This window comes from Diabrotica virgifera, chromosome 2 (genome assembly GCF_917563875.1).
Source record: "Diabrotica virgifera virgifera chromosome 2, PGI_DIABVI_V3a".
NCBI classification, from domain to species: Eukaryota; Metazoa; Arthropoda; class Insecta; order Coleoptera; family Chrysomelidae; genus Diabrotica; species Diabrotica virgifera.
This window is the reverse complement of record NC_065444.1, coordinates 43,569,554-43,591,055: the sequence shown is the minus strand read 5'-3', so window position 1 is coordinate 43,591,055 and position 21,502 is coordinate 43,569,554. Positions and strand designations below refer to the sequence as shown.

The 21,502-nt window shown below is 32.5% G+C and overlaps 1 protein-coding gene and 1 long non-coding RNA gene across 3 annotated transcripts in view; one reads left to right on the top strand and one right to left on the bottom strand.

Moving 5' to 3' along the window:
* The window catches only part of LOC114336035 (peripheral plasma membrane protein CASK), a 610,838-nt gene that overhangs the window by 179,429 nt on the left and 409,907 nt on the right, over positions 1 to 21,502 (bottom strand). The gene's annotated exons all lie outside the window — the stretch shown is intronic.
* On the top strand, positions 9,214 to 12,233 carry LOC126879501 (uncharacterized). Its single transcript, XR_007696077.1, has 2 exons — positions 9,214 to 10,877; positions 11,370 to 12,233. It is a non-coding gene; the product is annotated as an uncharacterized LOC126879501 (long non-coding RNA).

The window sequence follows — 21,502 nt, the reverse complement described above, 5'->3', positions numbered from 1 at the left end:
CAGTAGCTCCAGAAGAGACAAGTATGTGTCTCACTCCTCGTATAATATAGTGATAGTGGATACATAGTTATATCAGAAGACTCAAATACTCTCTCTCTCGTTAAGTATCACTACGAAAAACGACGTTAAAATTTTAGTCAACTTGGTTCCTCGTACAATTGGAGTGAAAGATTGCTGCATATCGAGGCAGAGGCAAGAGATATCCAGCTGGTGAGGTAAGGACATATTTATGAGCTCATAAAATAAAGGCCTAACGGACTATTTTCGTGCGCGGAACCATTTAAGAAACAATATCGTAGTTTTCTTTCATTCGTTCATTTTCATTAGTTTTAGTTTTTAATATATATGTATTACAGTTTTTTACTGTTCATAATTATTTATATTTAGGTACACATTATTTTATTTGCGTATATATCTTCTTCTTCTTCTTCATCTTTTTTATATAGAGGGAGAATTAGTTATATATGTATATATTTTTCACTTTACTTTAATATTAATTGTTTAATTTAGAATAAATGTGTTAAATTCTCGTCTCGTCAAATTCATTTCTCTAAATTTATCACTTTAAGAAGCAGTCTCGCTGGTACTTTTAGTGGTATCAGCTAATTACCTTTCTCAGCGAACCAGCACCTATAGAACCTGAGATTGGAACAATTTCATTAAAGTGGGGTCTATTTACCAGCCTCATAACATGGTCCTTCGAGCCGGATCTGAGTAGATATTGGTGATTTGCTTATTTTGCTATTAATTTAACTCATTAAAGATCATATTAATTTTTCTCTCTCATTTTATTAAGTTTCTTTGTTTCTCTTATTATAAATTAACACATTTATTCTAAAGAAGGTACTTCTCTGAACTTTAAGAATGGATATTAAAACGGCTAAGGAAAATTGCAAATCCGCGAAAGCGTCTATGACCAGAATTCAGAAATGGGTTGATAGTAAATTAAACTCGGAAACTAATTTATTCATTGTAGAAAATAAAATGTCACTGTTAAAAGATGCCTTTGATAAATTTTCGGTAAATCAAGATATAATAGATTTAGCTACACCTGACACACAAGAACCTGTGGACAGGTCCCTTCAGGAGGATTTGTTTTCTGAGTTATCAGCTCGTCTAGCTGAGAAGATGAATCCTCAGAAGCACAGAGCCGTAATAGATTCAACTCAAGTACTAGTCAATAATAAGACAAGTACGGCACCTAGTGTAAAGTTACCCAATATTTCTATTCAATATTTCTCTGGTGACCCTAGTCAATGGTCAAATTTTTTCGATTTATTTTCTGCCCTTATTATAAATAATAATGAAATTACCGATGTACAACGTTTTATTTATTTAAAGTCATATCTTAAAGGTGAAGCTCTCAAAATGATTAATAATATAACAGTTTCGAATGATAACTTTCATATAGCTTTAAAAACTTTGAAAGATAGATATTCAAATAAATATAATATTATAAAAGCATTATTAAACGAATTACTCGATATTAAGTCTCTTAATAGTAATGCAAGCCATATTCAAGTACGCGAATTTTATATTCAGATAAAAAATACGTTGCAAGCTATAAATAATTTAACTCTCTCTGACTCTGAATTATTGCAATTGATTTTGATTAATTTTATTGATAGACATTTAGACTTTGGTACACGTAGGTTTATAGAATTTGAAAGAAAAGGCGAAAAAATAGACTCTCTTGATGAATACCTTAACTTTATAGATGAAAGATGTTCTCACCTAGAGAATCTAAACGTTAAAGAAAGGAATAAATCTCATTATAGAAAGGAGGAAACACAGGCCTCGTTTCATACAACGGTGGTAAATCGTAAAGCTAGTCCATCTTCGGGATATGTCAATAAATGCTCATTTTGCAATAATACGGGTCACAAAATTTACGCTTGTCACGCATATCAAGCACTCTCAATTCAAGATAGGTTGTCTTTTGTGAAACGATCGAAGCTTTGTATAAATTGTCTAGGACATTCTCATCTAATTGCTAATTGTACTTCGTCTCAGTTATGTGCTTTATGTCATAAAAAACATCATTCGTCCCTGCACCATTCGTCCAACAGTGAAGGCAACAGGAATATGGGAAGTAGAAGAGGCTTCGCTGATGCATCCAGAGGACAATCTCCTACAATTTCATCTGACAGTCAGGTACAACGGAGTGCTACTATTTTAAATGACAATAGAGAAAATGATATTTCTCGAGCAGCGCTAGCTGTTAGCAGACCTCTAGTACAAAAGGGCTCTATTCTATTGGCCACATGTAAAGTAAAAATAGCAGATGCATTTGGCAATTATATCTCGTGTAAAATGCTGATCGATACGGCTAGTCAGCTATCCTTGATAAAGAGTAGCTTAGTAGAAAGACTAGGTTTTCAAACGTACGCAAACACAACTAGTGTTCTAGGAGTAGGGTCTCGGGTAGCTAAATCAACAGAAATGGTTGATCTCGTAGTTTATTCAAGTAATACAAAGAATAGTTTAAATATTAATTGTGCAGTATTAGAAAATATCACTTGTGAGTTACCTCAGGTAGAGATTGATATATCCAAGCTCAATATTCCTCTCGAGTATAGATTAGCTGATGATGAGTTTCACGTTAGGTCAGAAATTTCTATTCTCCTCGGCGCAGATTTCTGTTATAAACTTTTCTCGGATGGCATATTTCACCTAGGTAAAGGACTCCCGACTCTTCAAAATACCTTGTTCGGTTGGATTGTTGGTGGTTCTGTTGATAGAAAATATCATCGTCACAAGGATTCTACTAATCCTTCTCGAAATTTGGGTCTAGTGAGTTATGCATCTTGTGAAGAACAGGACCGACATGTATCGTTGCTGGTGTCGGAGGAAAATGATGAAAGCCTTAACACTCTCGTGGAAAGATTTTGGAAGGTTGAAGAGATACCGATAATCCATACACCCGGGTCTGAAGCTGAAATGGCTGAGCGTATATTTAAAGAAACAACCAAGATATTGCCGGATGGCAGGTATCAAATCTCTATACCCTTTAGTTCTCAAAATGCGACGTCTAAACTAGGCGACTCTTATAGAATTGCGCAGAAAAGGTTTTTAAATGTTGAAAAAAGGCTGATTGCTAATCCCGAAGTATTTGCCCAATACCATTCTATTATAAATGATCATTTGAAGGTAGGAATTTCACAGATAGTCAAAGATCCTCATCCCGTGGTAGGTAAAGATCAACACTTCATTCCTCATTTTAATGTTTCGAAACAGAAAGCGGACGGTAGTATAGGTATTCGTGTGGTTTACGATGGTTCTTGTCCTACTTCTAACGGCATTGCTTTAAATGAAGTAATGTTAAATGGTGGCAATTTGCAGCCGTCATTGTTTTCAATTATATGTCGTTTCAGGATGTTTAAGTACGTTCTTACTGCCGATTTAAGTAACATGTATATGAACATTGCCATTGATCCCACACAACATGCATTATTGCGCATAATATGGCGCAATGATACCTCGGACCCATTGCAGATAATTGAGTATAAAAGGTTGTTATATGGGTTAAAATGCAGTTCATACATTAGTCAAAGAGTTTTAAAAGATATAGCGGACAATGCCCATGAAATGCCCTTGGCCACCAATGCGATTCAAAATCAGACATACATAGACGATATTTTAGCCGGTACCCAAACGTTAAATGACATGCAAGTGTTGTATGAACAATTGTCTACTGTTCTGAATGCAGCTTGTTTTTCTCTTCATAAGTTTAACTCAAATTCATCACAGTTCTTGATGTCTAACAATCTGGTAGCTCGCGATAATGTAGAAATTCACACTAACGAATCTCAAAATAGTAAAGTGTTAGGACTGCATTGGAATCCGCAAGAAGATAGTTTTTATTTTTCTAGTCCTCGTCATCTAATTGAAGGTAAGCTTACTAAACGTCGCATATTGTCAATAGTAAGTCAGTGTTTTGATCCAATAGGCATCATTAACCCATTTGTTTTAAAGGGAAAGCTGTTAATGCAAAAATTGTGGAAACTGAAAATTGGATGGGATGACGTCATCACGGACGATTCCATCATTAAGGAGTGGTTAAGGTTGGTCAATGGCTTTGAATCATTGAATATGTGTAAAATTGCGAGATGGTATTTTCATAACAAGTTAATACGAGAACAGGAGCTTCATATTTTCTCAGACGCCAGCAAGGATGCTTACAGTACATGTGCTTATATAAGGTCCCTTTATCTAGATGGATCAGTCTCGTCAAGTTTGGTCGCAGCAAAATCTCGGGTAGCTCCTTTAAAGGAAATTACAATTCCTCGATTGGAATTAGCAGGACTAGTGTTAGCTGCTAGGTTATTTGCAACTCTAAAACAGGTTTTTGAGAATGGTTTATCCTTTAGCTCATATCACATATATTCAGACAGCATGATAGTATTAAGTTGGTTAGCCAGTGATTCGTCTAAATGGAAACAGTATGTTGCGAATAGGGTAGCATTAATTAAGGAATTGACTCCAGAGGTACATTTTCATCATGTACCAGGCTCAGGCAATCCTGCGGATATAAATTCTCGAGGTTCCTTTCCTCAGGAACTCTCAAATAATTCTCTGTGGTTTTATGGTCCTTCTTTCTTACAAGAAAGAATTATTGACTATTCAAATTTAAAGTTAATCCTACTAGACTCGTTACCGGAAGAAAAAACGGAACATTCTCGTTCACATCACGTCGCAATAGACGATGTGCTAGACTGGGTTGAATTTTTCTCGCGATTTTCTGAATATGAAAGACTAGTTAAGGCCGTTAGCTATGTATTTCGGTTCGTTCATAATGCTCGTTTCAAGGGAAGTAATAGTCGCTTGCAGTCAGGCAAGGTAGTAACCGCGGATGAACGACTAAATGCAGAAAATTTTATCGTTAAAAGTCTCCAAAGAAAATATTTCAAAGCTGAATACAAGGTTCTTTTAGACAATAGCACAAGAAGCTCGTCACGTATTTGGTCTCTATCTCCCTTCATCGATAATTCACGTGGACTTATATTGGTAGGTGGTCGGTTAAGCTCGTCTGAGCTGTCCTTTAACCATAAACATCCAGTTTTGTTGCCAAAGGACGACCACACAGTCTCGCTTTTAATAAAGTCTGTGCATATATCACTCGGACACGCTGGAGTTCAAGCTACTCTAGCTAATATTCGGCAACGGTTTTGGGTAATAAACGGTTTAAATGAGGTCAAGAAGGTTATTCACCGATGTATTCTTTGTCATAGATTTCGAGCAAAATTTGCTACTCAAATGATGGCCGGTATGCACAAGGACCGAGTTCAAATTTGTAGACCATTTTCTAAAGTTAGTGTCGACTATGCCGGTTACTTTTTGTTAAAAACCTCTAAGTTACGAAAGGCCGCTACTGAAAAGTGCTATATCGCCGTATTTGTTTGTATGGTGACAAAGGCTACACATCTCGAGGTTGTTACCAGCTTGTCAACCGATGCCTATCTAATGGCATTGAAAAGGTTTATAGCACGTAGGGGCAATCCTGCCCTTATATGGAGTGATAATGGTACAAATTTTTCTGGTGCAAGTAACAGATTCGTTGAATTGCACCACTTTTTTGCAAATAATGCAAACTCTAATTGCATCTTGGATTTCTGTGCAACAAATAGAATAGAATTTAAATTTATAGTACCTAAGGCACCACATTGGGCAGGTCTTCAAGAAGCCGCCGTAAAAAGCACGAAACGGCATTTATACCGAATAATGAAAAATCTCACAGTTACATATGAAGTTTTCTCTACAATCGTGACCCAAATAGAAGGAATTTTAAATTCGCGTCCTCTCTCCCCACTTTCTGAGGACCCAAATGATTATGGCTGCCTTACCCCTGGGCATTTTCTTATCGGAACTGCATTAACTGCTCATCCGGAAAAAGATCTCTCGCAACATAATTCGAATAGGTTGAATATATATCAGAAAATTTGTCAAGCTCGACAACTCTTTTGGAAAAGGTGGAAGTTAGAGTATCTTCATCAACTGCAACATCGACCTAAATGGTGTAAACCTGTTAAAAATATACAGATTAATGATCTAGTTATCTTACGCGACGACGATTCGCCTCCCCTTTGTTGGCCACTTGGACGTGTGATTGAGACATATCCCGGTAAGGATGGATTAGTCCGATCTATTAAAGTTAAAACTTCATCCGGGGAGTATGTTAGGCCCATTACACGTGTTTCACTTCTCCCGATTGATGATTCCAAACTCATGGAAGTTGGAATGTCATAGCCCAGGACATGATAGTCCAGTCATATTTGTAGTAGAGGTATTATGATTCAATTTTAGTTTTTAGCATTGTTACACAGTAGTATAAGATTTAGTTTACGGTTACATTCTGATCCATCTGGGATCTGGTCCTTCGAGATTTTTTTTTAGTTTATTAATTTATTTAGACATTTTGACAAGACATCGCCTTGTCAAGGCCGGCCAATATGTTCGAAACTCTCACAAAATATTCATAAAATTCAAAGAAGTACGTTCCTTATTTATGTTATCGTTCATATGCGGCATCTCCCATCTCTGGTAACGTCAAAGTGACAATATAGAACAAAAATATATCTCCCGTAAAAAGAAGGTCAAAAATTATCTCGTTGAAGAAAAAATTAGAACAGTAGCTCCAGAAGAGACAAGTATGTGTCTCACTCCTCGTATAATATAGTGATAGTGGATACATAGTTATATCAGAAGACTCAAATACTCTCTCTCTCGTTAAGTATCACTACGAAAAACGACGTTAAAATTTTAGTCAACTTGGTTCCTCGTACAATTGGAGTGAAAGATTGCTGCATATCGAGGCAGAGGCAAGAGATATCCAGCTGGTGAGGTAAGGACATATTTATGAGCTCATAAAATAAAGGCCTAACGGACTATTTTCGTGCGCGGAACCATTTAAGAAACAATATCGTAGTTTTCTTTCATTCGTTCATTTTCATTAGTTTTAGTTTTTAATATATATGTATTACCGTTTTTTACTGTTCATAATTATTTATATTTAGGTACACATTATTTTATTTGCGTATATATCTTCTTCTTCTTCTTCATCTTTTTTATATAGAGGGAGAATTAGTTATATATGTATATATTTTTCACTTTACTTTAATATTAATTGTTTAATTTAGAATAAATGTGTTAAATTCTCGTCTCGTCAAATTCATTTCTCTAAATTTATCACTTTAAGAAGCAGTCTCGCTGGTACTTTTAGTGGTATCAGCTAATTACCTTTCTCAGCGAACCAGCACCTATAGAACCTGAGATTGGAACAATTTCATTAAAGTGGGGTCTATTTACCAGCCTCATAACAAATATATTTCTAGATGTAGAGTTTGTGCTACTTGCAAGCCAAGTACTATGCCACAAGCTGGATTAATGGGTACTTTTAGGAACATTGACTTCCCATGGCAGATGATATCCATGGATCTGATTGGACCATATCCTCGTAGTTACAATGGCTATACCTATTGTTTGGTGGTTGTGGACTACTTTACTAAATTTCCACTAGTTTTTCCTCTTCGTAATGCCACTGTCCCTGCTATTGTGAAATATTTGGAGGAGCAAGTCTTTTTGTTGTTTGGTGTTCCACAAATTGTTTCTTGTGACAATGGTCCTCAATTTGTGTCTAAGGCTTTTAAAAACCTTCTAACTAAATACAAAGTTCAGAAGATCTTTTATAATGCTGCATACCATCCGCAAGCTAATCATAGTGAGCGAGTGAACCGCAGTATTGTAACAGCCCTTAGATCATACACTTATCCAGATCACAGAGCTTGGGACCAGTATATTCACTCAATAGCTCAAGCCATAAGAACTTCGGTCCATGAAGTTACTCAATGTTCTCCAGCTTATTTGAATTTTGGTAGAAATATTGCTTTGTCTGGTGATTATTTTGGTTTAATTTCGGACAATTCCACAAATCTCCCTCAGATCTCTGAGAAACTCCATCGTTTAGATGATCTTCAGACTTTACCCCCAATATTTGCAGACATCAGGAAGAAGTTAAAATCTTCTTACCTTAAGTCACAGAGTCAATACAATTTGAGGAAAAGAGATTTGCGATTCTTTGTTGGTGATCGGGTATTAAAACGTAATTTTGTTAAGTCAAGCAAAGGTGATGCTATTTCTGCCAAATTTTGTCAGAAATATGTCCCATGTGTTGTCAGTAAAGTAATCTCTCCTTTAATATATGAACTAAAAGATAGTTCGTCCAACAGGAAACTTGGTCGATTTCATATAAAGGACTTACTACCAGATAATACTGTCAACGACTTAGCATCTTCGTCGTCAGAAGAAGAAGATTAACTTAACAATATTGATCAAGTTAATTCCTCGTTCTAAATTTTAGAAATACTCGATTGTTCAATGAATAGGTTAACGATTGGATTTTGATTTTAGTCACCAGATAGGTACTCTATGTTTTATCTATTATAGTAATTTTTCTAGCTTTCCATATTCTATGTATGTTAGATGTCATTAGTTATTATTGAGATTCAGCTTAATTTGGCTTATTATTGAACTGGTATGGAACTGTAACACCTTGTATGTGATTATGCTTATATATGTCATCACTTGTAGATTAGTGTATCTACAAAATAGGTTTAGATTATGTTTATCTGGTGTTGTGTTTAATTTTGTAGTTTCTACTGGAAAGTTATTCCAATGCTTAGTATGATTCCTTGGTACATTAGCTTATTGTGGTCTAAAGAAGTCATCATGATATTTGTTTTGGTAAAGGCAATTTGAGTATACAGTGTGATTCCAAAGTTATACTTCATTGGTCAAAATTTAATTAAGTTAATTGAGATAAAAATTTATGATAAAGACTATGAAGCCATTTCGTTATGTACCGTATTGAATATTTCTTAGGAAAATGGTTTGCCTAGCTTGGCTATGCAAATACGTGGGTTCGAAACTTGTATTACTTATCAACTGTGCACATGATAGGAGACGGATTTCCTGGCTCACAGTTGCCTAGTCCTGGGTCATACCTTAATTAGTTCAGATGCTGAATTTTTATGATAGAATGTTTAATCATCATTTTAATCATGCACTAGGCATTCTTATTCCATGTTCAGTTTATGATCATTCTATAGAGACTTAGTCTTAAACTTGTCTGTCTATTGTATACTCACTCTCCTTTAGTTTTATCAATTTATTGTTCTGATAATAATGGTAACTTCTTGGATATCAGTCATATGGAAATATGGTAGCTTTTGCCTACACCAAGGGATTATTGTGTTCGAGCATCAGCTTTCCTGAAAACTCATTATTTTTGTTTGTATGTGAATTAGAGTCAGGATCAACGTCCTGTTGTCTGTGCGTGACTAGGGAACATTTCCTTAATCTGCAGTTTCTTTAGAAATTGATTTACTTGTTCTCTAGTATTTACTTAATTGGATTTATTTATAAGAGTTAATAATATGTGACTTCTTGAAGTATTTCATGAGAGATGATTCCGAAATATTGGTTAGCTTTTTCTGGCTATTCCCATAAATTTGTTGTAGCTATAGCTATAGTTAGAGAATCCCAGAGTAAGCTAACTTCTGTTATGTCCACCATTTAATTAGGTAGACCTCCCGTTGCATCTGATACAAATCTGATGATCAGTTGAGTGAGGGTCATATTACCCAATATGTAATCATTATTAGCACATTGAGTGTTAGGTTGTAGCGTTGCTAATTAAATCTGCCTGATTGTTCCACCTTGGATATGCTTCCATATAAATCTATTGTCCACAGTCGGATCAATTTAGGATAAAAGGCTTGCTACAATAATTTCTTTTCTTGTCCATACATAACTCTTATATTTATTTTGGTTTATACTATGGTCTATGTTTTAGCTTTTTGGAACTGGCTACGAGATTTCTACTGATTGTTCACTTTGGACATGCTCTATTTAAATCTGTTGTCCATCGATAGAACAATTTTGTACTACTCGTCCCACTTGACTTTTTTGAGAATAGAATTTTTCTAAATTATGGAATTTAGTAAAGGGTTATAATAAACCTTAAGTATGTATGTTGGTACCATATGAGATATATCGGGCATTAAGACAACTCCATTTACATGACTCATAATTTGCGGTTAGGTATGATCGATCGAGTCAGCTGTAAGTGTAAGTTAGTCGTCGTATAGGTTATATTGAGTTTTCTATTCGAATATTGTTGTTATGGTGTTCTTGTTGACTATAATTTGGGGTTTTATAGAAATCTACTGAATCAACTTGAACACAACTTGGTCTTTAGGATATATATCAGAGTTTGGACGATGTCCTACGGTAGGTTAGTTTAGAGTAGTGAAGTATTCGTAGGTTCGTATTATATTTTAGAAATTTGGTTTGGTCACGCCTGTGTTGGATCCCACAGCGTGTGATTTTTTCTCTGTGGATACTTGTATGGAGTATCTATATGAGTATATATATGTATATGCATAATAAAAAAAAAGATTGATCATAGGATCAATTTTTTTTTCTTACAAGTAATGGGGGAATGTAACGATGAGTTACTACTATCGTTACTAAAATGTTATTCCGATGGGAACTAGGTATGCAACCAACTTTACAAGCACTCGTATTAGAGGTTGCAGTTGATAGACGATAAAGTTGGTAATATCTGGTAGATTAGAGTCTAGCAGTTGGCAATGACGATATCCGGCAGGGGTGTATGTCATATCGGCCATAGCGGCTGGCACTTCACTTGAATTTTCGTTCTTGTCCGATCAAGAAGTCCTCCGGTGACCATTGTAAGAATTTACCTTTTGGTTGAAATAAGTTATAAGAAGATTAATTTACGTTGGAGGAAGTTTTTATTTTTTTGTTTGGGGTTGTGAAGAGTTTTTGGTTCCAATATTTTTTGAAGAAAACAATGGGTATGTATGAAAAAAAATATCACTTAACTATGGTTTGCCATTTCTTTTTCATGCTAAGAAAAAATAACCATCTAAATTATTTTTAATACCATATTTAGATCATATGAAAAGCATTGCTATTCTTTAATTATCACTTTTTCAATACTTCTAATATACACTCACAGGAAAAAATATTCTTAGAACTACATTTTCACTCTCAAATAAATTGAAAATCAATGATAATTTTCATTCTATCATGTATTTAACTCCATATAGTAATCTTTGATTACAAGATCCACATTTTTTTTGTCCAAATACTTCCTTATATTCGTTTAAAAAGGCTTTTTCCAGTCAAGAAGAATCAAGGTCAATGAAAACATATACATCAAACCTCACTTTTTCCGTAGTTTTTTCTCTGTCAAGTTCTGATAAGGTGAAACACCTTTTTATAGAGGCCCTGTTTCTTAGATACTTAAGGAAAACCAGCTAATAGAAGGTTTTCTGTTCTTTTAGCCACTGGAGGGAGACTATAACAAAATTTAAGTCACATTTGGATGCTTCATTTATTTATGGAATAAACAATCATTTTGGTATTATTTTGGGTTTGGATTGGAAGAGTTTTGGATGTTTTTTTTTCTCGTTTCTGGAATAGACACTAAGTTCTATCGACACTAGCAAGTACCTCCTCGTCAATACTCTGTGTTGCTGTTCCTTACCTCCCGAGGATTGGGAAGATCGGAGGATACGTACCTGGCTCTCTCATCATCAACCTCACCAGGATTTTGGAGAAGCCACAGGCCTACTTTTGTAGAAACGCCAGGTTTTTATAATAAAATTTGAATTTTCAATCCTTTTAAATAATAGTTTTCAATTTTCAATTTTTTTCAATAACTCAAATACATAACCTTAATAATAATATAAATTCACCTTCTTAAACCCTATTATCTTTATAATATTCAATAATTTTTTTTTGTCAACGAATTTTATATTTCATTTTCATGATTGTATCAGGTATTTAAAATAATCTCAGGATTGTAAACTATCTGGGACGATACTGTGCACACTATCGAAGGGTTTATTTCCTACTCAATAATATTTATTCCATTCACCAGATATTGTCAGGTTGTCACTTCCGATCAGATACGGGATTGTCAGCCAATCTTGTATTCTACAGTAATAATTAGTTTGTACATGCATATTTAGATCAAATCACTTCCTTAGTAGAATAAATTCATTACATATATTAGTTTTTTCATACTGTAAAACCTGCATTATCGACAGGAGTGTACTACCATAGTACGTCGGATATTTAGCTAGTGTATAAAATTGTATATAGGGTTTATAGGTATTTTTTTTTATTAAATGTGGTTGTACATACTTATATGTTTTATTATCCTATCATTTTAATAGTATCTATTAATAGTATTAGTTAGGTACAGCAATATAGGTCACGTGGAGAAGAATTTATTCAATTCTTCCCTGGCGCTCAACACTACTTCTGAATATCTTCTTGGTCAATAGTTCTCTTCTTGTCATTACTCCTTATATTAATTTATTTTCTTTATCATTCAAGTATTTCAGTAGGTACCGTCTTACTAGGGCGTGCAAATACGGCCTGATCCTTCCCTGAGCCCTACTGTTTAGTCTCTTCAATTTCCAGCTAGCCTATTTCTGTAAAACTTTAGTCATTTATTAAGCTACCCCATTCAAACAGAATAATCATACGTTACAAAACTAAATGTAGAATCATTATAAATCATGATAATCTTCAGGTATACACGTACTGGCAAGCACCAAAGAACTTAATATGATGAAATCTTCCAATTGAAATCCAATACACTGCTACTCTTCCTAGAATTTGTTTACGACCACTATTTCTGGATGTATTGTTACAGTAATTTCAATAATTTACGATAGATAAGAAAGGTCACTTAAAAGCGGCTTCTAATCTTTGTTTGTAAATCCGTACAAGAACAAATTACCGAATATTATTATTTATTTATTGCAATAGTAAAAATTTTTTTAACCGGTTATGCTAGTATTAAATAATATTATCTTAAAACGAACACATATTTTCCTTTAGATTAAGGATTTTTTAAGAAAATGTATAACAGGTACAATTGTACCTCTGCCGTCTGTTACCGGTGTAAAATTATAGCGCTCGACAAAGGTTAAATGGTACTACCCACTAAACATATGAAAAAACAAACTCCTTTTAACATTTTAGTTTCTTTTAGTCCTCTTTTTTAAACAAAATCAATAGCCTATATGTTTGAGAATTATTTGTGTAATATTATTCCTCAGTTTTGTTTCACAGTTAATTATTGAAGTTATACTTCTTTACCGGCGATAGAGGGTGAACTTTATATGTTAAAACCTATCAGCCCGGCGCATGCGCATTATAACTTTGTTCTGATTGGATGTTCAAATGACATGTCAAAAATTATCCGATATGGCAGCTGTAGGACAGCTGTGGTTTGGAGGTAAAGGTAAAGGTAAACAAATGTATAATATATTAGTTTTATTGTTGTGAGGACAGAAACAAAAAAGTTTATAATATTGTAGTGACTTTTAAATAGTTTTTAAAAGCAACAGGTACGTAATAATAGGGAACTTGCACATTTTTTTTTATTAGATAATAATGTTCAGTTTTGTTTAAAAATGAGATTTCCAAAATTTCACGCTTCAAAAACGCGTAATAACTTAGAAATACATATTTAAAGTCTTCAGCGGTATAAAATAGTTCAAACGGCACGTGACGTCACATAGTTTTGCATTAGTTTTTATTATGGTTAGTATATTTCGCTGTGTCTAGGTACACGCTAACGTGTACGCAAATAAAAAAGTTAGGTAGACGCGAATTAAACTTCATCAAGCCAGTGACGTCATTATTTAGCTTGCGCAGTGACTATATATTTTGGTACATGCTATTTTGATATGTTTAGTGTTTGTTTGATGGAAACATATTTGTTAAGGTAAGGGAAGCAGAACTATTCAGATGTTTCAAACTTAATTGTAATAAATCAATGTGTATATATAAAAGTATATATTTAGGTTAGCAAAATAATTATATGTATTTAGTTGACATGACATGTAGGTACAAAATATTGTTAAAATAATTTTTATACGTAAGTGAATTATTATAATCAATTATTCTAAATAGAAAATAAGCCACAATTTAACTAAAAAAATTATTTTATTAACGTTTAGACGTCCAAATCGGATGTCATTGTCAAAATACAAAAATTAGTCAGATTAAATAAATTATTAGAAAAAATTTTTTACTAAGCAACAACATTTTTGTTTAATTTAATAATATTTTGTATTTTGACAACGACATCCGGTTTAGAAGTCGAAACGTTAATAAAATCAATTTTTTAGTTAAATTGTGGCTTAGTTCCCATTTAGAATAGTTGATTACAAAAATGCCACAAGGATAATAACTTCAAAACAAGTTAATTATTATTGTGAAAGCTTTACGTCTTCCTTTTATTTTGATCTTTTACGGTAATACTATTTCATTTATAACTAAAAAAAAATATATATTAATTTATAGTCTCTTATCTTTTGCGTACTGTTTTAACATGTTCTTAAATTCATTAAAAGAACTAAATAATTGTCCGCACTCCGTAGTTAATTTAAAAACAAACACTAAACAAATAAAAAATAAGAAATCACTGACACTCTAACTTTTTTATTTGCGTACACGTTAGCGTATACCTAGACACAACCTTATATTTAGGTATATTCTTCTTCTCATTCTTTAGTTTATTGGCCTCCACCTACTTGGGTATTTGGCAAGCTCATCGTCGTGGAATAAGTCAAAAATATTTATATTCTAATGACATTTATCGTATGTCATTGTAATAATATATACCAGTTTGTTAAAATTGTAGTTTTATACTGTTTTTGAAGGAAAGGAACGAAGGTTTACTATTGAAAATAAAACCATTTTGTAAAAGTACAAATTTTCTATGAATAGGTCAAACGATCAAAAACACTTGTAACGTCACATAAATGTATTTTCTACTGACGTTTATAACGTCTAATTTAAAATTCTGTTTACTTTATTGGAAAAATGTAAATGTAAAACCAAGTGACGTCACGATGCGTTTTGGACCACCTGTTTTAATTTGAATTTTTAATCGTTTTTAGGGGCCAAACGAAAGACAAACAAAACTTTTTTATCTTTGATACATGTTTTAAATTATGTTCTGTTGTGATTTATAACATTTTTTTCGAATTTAAAAAATTATGCAAGTTCCCTATTGTTAATGTATCATGGGTATAAACCTACCTATTTGATCTGCCAAAATACATAGTATGTAATACTTTTATTTATATAATTTGATTACCATCAAAATTTGTATCAATATTCACCTAATATATTGTTTTCTTACTCTATGTTTTGTTGTATTTTTTCAATTCTAAATCATTTCAATTCAAAATTAAAATAATTTGATCAATTTTCAAAATATCAAAATATCACAAGTTTAATATGTTTAGTTAGTCGATCTTCGTAAATAATGACACATAGTGTCCGTGGCTAAGCGTTGAAGGCGAATGAATTCCAATACCAACCGCGCTTATCAGCGCTGGTTCGAGTCCCAATAGAAACTTTCTTTTTTGTTTTTTTTTAATACATTTTATGATTGTAAGTATATTTATTATATAATTTTATTTCCAGAAAATACGTATTTAGTTAAAAAAATTTTCGACAATTAATGTTCAGACATCATTTGTGGCTTGTTTAATGTGTTTGTGTGTGTTTTATTCTTTTATTATTTTAATTTTTGGCACTGTTCTAATAAAAATGTTTGAGAAGTATTAAGTATAAATTAGTTTAATAATTAAACAAAATATAAATAAAAAGTATATTAATTTTGTTTAAATCATATAATAGAAGTATAACTTCTTACGTGCGTATAAAGTACACACACATTCTTTTTTGTTTTACAGCTACTATATAATACAAATTAATGTTCAAAAAACCATATTTTCTTCGCAATATCTTTTGTATACCTAAATCCTTCTAAACTCAAAATCCTACGAGAAATTCCGACCAAGAAATAATTTCTCCCAATCAACCTCTCCTACGTAGATATATCAATATCGTAACATCGATTTTCTACGACAACAAGGAAAATCTGAGGGAAATCTTTTCCTCAAGATCACTCGAATTCTATACCCACCTACCAAAACCTATCAACGATTCAATCTCATACGAACGCCATTTCTCATTACAAATGAGCCGGTTTATCACAAGAGGAATATATAGGACAACTTGTTTGTATTTTTATAGTCTGAGGACTAGCCAGAGGTCAACGTGGGCTTTTTAATTCTGAAGGGTCCACCCAAGTATGTATTTCTGTATTTTTGGCTGCTGATTAACATTTTCGAGGGTGGATTTAGATCCGAGTGGTCAAACAAGTATTGGTATAAACAATTTAGTTGTTTAGATCATAAACTAAAAGAGATAAAAATATTTTCAACGAAAACTTTTCATTTATAAATTCGCAAAGTCTGTTCGTTCGTGCGTCGCCGCTCCTGCAATACTTAAAGGCCACCTAGCGATGAATTCCTATGTAGTTTTGTCTTCTGAATCCAAATCTGAAAACGGCATTCCGCTATCTCTAACCATCTTTGAGATATCCGACCTCAAAGTCGTCATTGTGACGTCACAAGCCTTCTTTAAATATTTATTTTCTTCCGACATAGAAACGTCAACTCAACTTTTCGTTTGACGCAACTAAACGTCAACATAAAATTGAAATCTCTAATAAATAAAAAAATTATTTATTTATGTTAATGCAATGTTAAATTACAGTTCACTATTTTCAACGAAAACTTAAAAAAATAATAATATGGTATATCCGCTTCAACATCACATTCGGCTATAAACGCCTGTAGTCGTAATCATCTCGGCCTGCCTGAAACGCTTGTTTTATTTGAGCTGTCTACTTAATGATCTATAATATTATGTAGTATATTATATTGTATGTATTATTATACACAGCGTGTCTACTTAAGTTGGACACATATGGGAAACTTTTTTATTTTTAACTTTACGAAAAAAGTTATTCTTCATAAAAAGTTCTGTATGGTCTAAAACCGATAACCTAATAACAGAAACTTCAACCATCAGATATCAAATCTAGATTATACGAGGTATGTCAAAAAATATGAAGTTCGATCAAGATTAAAGTATGTATCTTTATTTTTCACAATATCGAAAAGTGTTTTATAAAAAGTTGTTTGAAGTTAAAAACTATGTTCTAATATATGCAATTATTACTTGTACATCCTTCTAATGAAAAAAAAATATTTGAAAATTTTTCGCAAATTACGGATACCAACATCATTTTCATTTATAACTCTTTTATTATTAAAAATCCACAAGGAAAAAGTTTTCCTGTTTTAATATTTTAATAATAAAAAAATCTTTTATTAATAATTTTACGAAGAAAATTTATTCTTCATAAAAAGATCAGGTGTTCTAAAATCTAAGATGCACTCATCATATATCAAATTTTATCAATTTTATTCGCGGTATGAATAAGGTGTCAAAAAAGAGTAGAGTACCTTTATAGTTCACAATATTTAAATTAGGATATAATTGCAATACTAAAGAACTTTTCATTTTAGAAATTTTCCATATTATGAATTTAAATAAATAAAATACGTAAGTTTTTGATATGATAGTGCTCGCATTTTCAGCTTGTTTCAAATAAAATTGTTTCCTTGTAAAACAAAGAAAATAGTATGCTAGTCAACTGCAATATAATAATTAGAACTCGACATATTGTTTAGTGCAAAATGGTAGCAAAATAAGCTTTTTCGATTGCTACTTGGATTCCAGACATGCAAATTAGCTTTATAAAGACTCATTTTTAAGCTTAATTTATAGACTTCCACTTGTTTAATAAGCACTTTACTTATTTTCATTTGTATTAAAGATATACTCGTTCGAAATTGTAATTTTCTAAAATATTTGTAAATTAATTTGTTTATAAGAGTTTTAAGCAAATTTAAGCAAGGATGATAGAAAAACTCAAATGGATCAAAATAATTTGTTAACCTATGCAGCATACTCTGCATACTCCATCCTTTCCATCAGTTCCCTATTAGCAGAAACTGAGCAAGAAGGTATGATAGTGCAGACTTTAGAAATCTCCTAAAGAGGCAAAAAAGTTTTAAAAACATTGTGTTTAACTAGTGGTGCCAAAATAATAATTTAATTGGAACGTACACAAAAGTTTGGGGGGGGGGGGGTTTAAGGGAGCAAAACCCCCATAAAATTTTTATGGGGTGCACAAATTTCACTTTAATTTTTTTTTAAGATGTTGCTGTCATAAGAATGCCACATGTCCACTTTCAATGAAAAATCTCTAAGAGATTTCGAAACATGAAAAAAAACATCGATTTTCATTTTGTAACTTCAAAGGGCTGTAACTTTTTTTATGTACACTTTTGTACTAAGGTAAGTTGGATTCAATCAATTTATTTTTGTCCCCGGAATGCGTGATTTAATTTATGACATACCTTTTTGAAACACCCTCTATAATAGTATATTATGCAACGAGTATTTAATGATGGGCATTATGAAGCGAGTATGAGGGATACGAAACGAGCCGCCTAGCGGCGATTTTATAAATTTTAAAATCTGTATATGGGAGGCATACTATCCTAAGTCCATTTTTTCAGAAAAATACATTATTGCATAACTGGGATCGGAATACCCTATATTATTCAGGGGAATACTATACTAAGTCCAAACTCTTTTAGAAACGAAATTAGACGAGAAACTATGTATACTATGTCCAGTTTGCTTTATAGGTATATAATCTTATCTGGACTTAAACTTATATTCCTCCAAATGAAATATTATGAACCGGATCCTAAGTCCATTATAGGATTATATGCCTCTCAAGGAAAATATATCAAGTATATATTAAAATATACACACACGTGTGCATTTTCGTGGAACTTAATCTTTTTAAAACAAACTCAAGTTAAATGCATATTATATTAAGTGCACATCAAGTGGTAACTGTTTAGAACATTGGTTTAGTAATTTTATGGTTTACAGGCCGCCCTAATTTATTGTGTTTATGTGTATTACGAGTGTCACTACAATCGGGAAAGGTCCAAAAAGAATTATTTAGGGCCTGATTTAAATATTGAAAAAATGTATAAATTATACGAACAGGAACAAACAGAGAATAAGGATGCTACTGAAGACATAGCAAAGCCCTGGCTATATCGCGATATATTTAATAAGCAATTTAATTTAACATTTAAACCCCCAGAGGTAGACACTTGTGACGACTGCGATATGTTTGCAGCTAAAATACGAGCAATTGATAATGATTCTGAGAAACAACTGATTGAAAACGAGAAAGATACGCACTTAAAAGCAGCAGAAGACAGATATAAATTTAAATCTATTGATATGGCCGAAGCAAAAGTAAATATAAAGCACAAAGTACTGACTGGTGATCTACAAAAGTGCCTTCCAACGCCATATTTGACCAATTGTGTAAATTTTTATAAGCGAAAATTATGGACTTTGAATTACACTTTATACGATGGATATAATAGTGCTGTGTATTGTGTAATGTGGGATGAAACCAAAGCAAACAGAGGAGGAAATGAAATTGCTTCAGGAATTTTAAAGTGGGCTGATCTAAATATTCCTTCATCTGACGTCGAATGTGTAACCATATGGGCAGATAACTGTTGGGGCCAGACCAAAAACCTATGTGTAGTTATGTGTGCATTTTACCTCATTCAAAAATATCCCAAACTACAAGTAATAGATTGTAAATTTCTTCTAGAGGGGCACACGCATATGGAATCCGATTCAGTACACGCTAATATAGAAAGGAAACGGAAAAAACTACCCACTCTAACTATATTAACACCCTGGGACTGGCAACAATTTATTCGTCAGTGCTCAAGTGAATACGAAGCTGTCAACATGGAACTCAATGATTTTAAAAATTTTGAATGCTTATATTCTTCAACAGGTCCATTTATTAATCGGAAAATAAATACTGATAGAGGGGCATTTCAAATTTCAAAATCAGTGATCTTACGTGTTACCAAAGAAAATTTTGGAATGCTTCAATATAAAACATCATTCAACAGTGACACTTTTCAAATGGTTGACTTAAGACGAAATAAAAGAGGTGATATCATTTTGCCAGAAACTTTACCACAAATGAATATGCAATTGATTCCTATATCAACAAAAAAATATAGTGATCTTATGGACTTACTCTTATACTTGCCATCCTATTGCCATAATTTCTATAAAAATCTGCCACGTTCAAACGAAGAATCCGAGTACCCTAATGATAATGATGACATGTAATTTGAAAACTGTATGTTAATTATAACTAAATAAAATAAATAAAGAAATATTGACGAGTTTTTTTACACAGATAACCAATTTATGAAGACTTAGTATATGTGTATTATAAATATAAGGAGTCTTATAACTTAGAGGTAATATATCCTAAGTCCATTATTTTATTATCTTTAAACCCTTACTTTACTTTCAAAATACCACAGCAAACTATATATAATACTATTTTTAAATACCGACAATAGTTTTCACTACAATTATTAATTACTTATCATTTTTTGAACAAACATCAAATATAATGTTTAAGTGCTCCTCCTGTAAAATTATGAAAATGTGACTTAGGATAGTATGCTTCCTATGAACAGAAATATAATATCTATTTCTAACAATTTTAAAGCTCAATGGTTCTCACCAAAGCCATAAATTCCAAAAAAAAAAAATAAAAAAAATAAAAAAAATTCCCACGCGTTACAACAATCTTCCTCGAGGCACTTACGAGTGTAAAGTTATTTTGCAAAATTTTTCATCAAGTTATCACGGAAAAGGATAAATGTGAGATTTTTTCTAACGGCGCGACTGCTTCTGGGTTAAAACAACTTGGATGGACCCGTCAGAATTGAAAAGGTCACGTTGACCTACACTGGTTACTATACTAAATTTTCATTCCACCTGAGCCGGTTTATCACAAGAGGCAAATAATATACAACTTGTTTGTATTTTTTACGTTTATTTATTAGATTTCTAAATGACAAAGCCCATGACGTAGATAAAATATAAAAATATTTCATGCGGCAGATATTGAACAATTGTTTTGTTATCGTGCGTTGTATATTACATTTTCTGTTTTTATGTTATAGTTCAATGCTGTTTTATTATTATATTGAAAACATTTGTTTGTGTATGAACTTTAAAATGATGTATTGTTTAAAAATCAATATTTACTGGGTCAAAGAAAAAATGCCCTATAACTGTTGGGAGTAAAAAATTTGATTTATTACATCAGTTAGAATAAAAACTGTATGGACAGGACATCTTTTAAATTGACAAAAATAACTTTGAAAATTCTTAGTAATTGGATATACCGCAGGAACCAAGCATTTAAAAATCTAAGCAATTGAAGTGCCAGTGTAGTTTTTTCTCAATATTGAAATCAATGAAAAAGAAGCTTTTTTGCTAAAATGTTAATAACAACCCATTAGTCGAGGAAATGAAGCATTTTGGCTCGCAATTGTTTCGTCCAGCATGGATTTACTTGAAATTTTCACAGAAGGTAGGG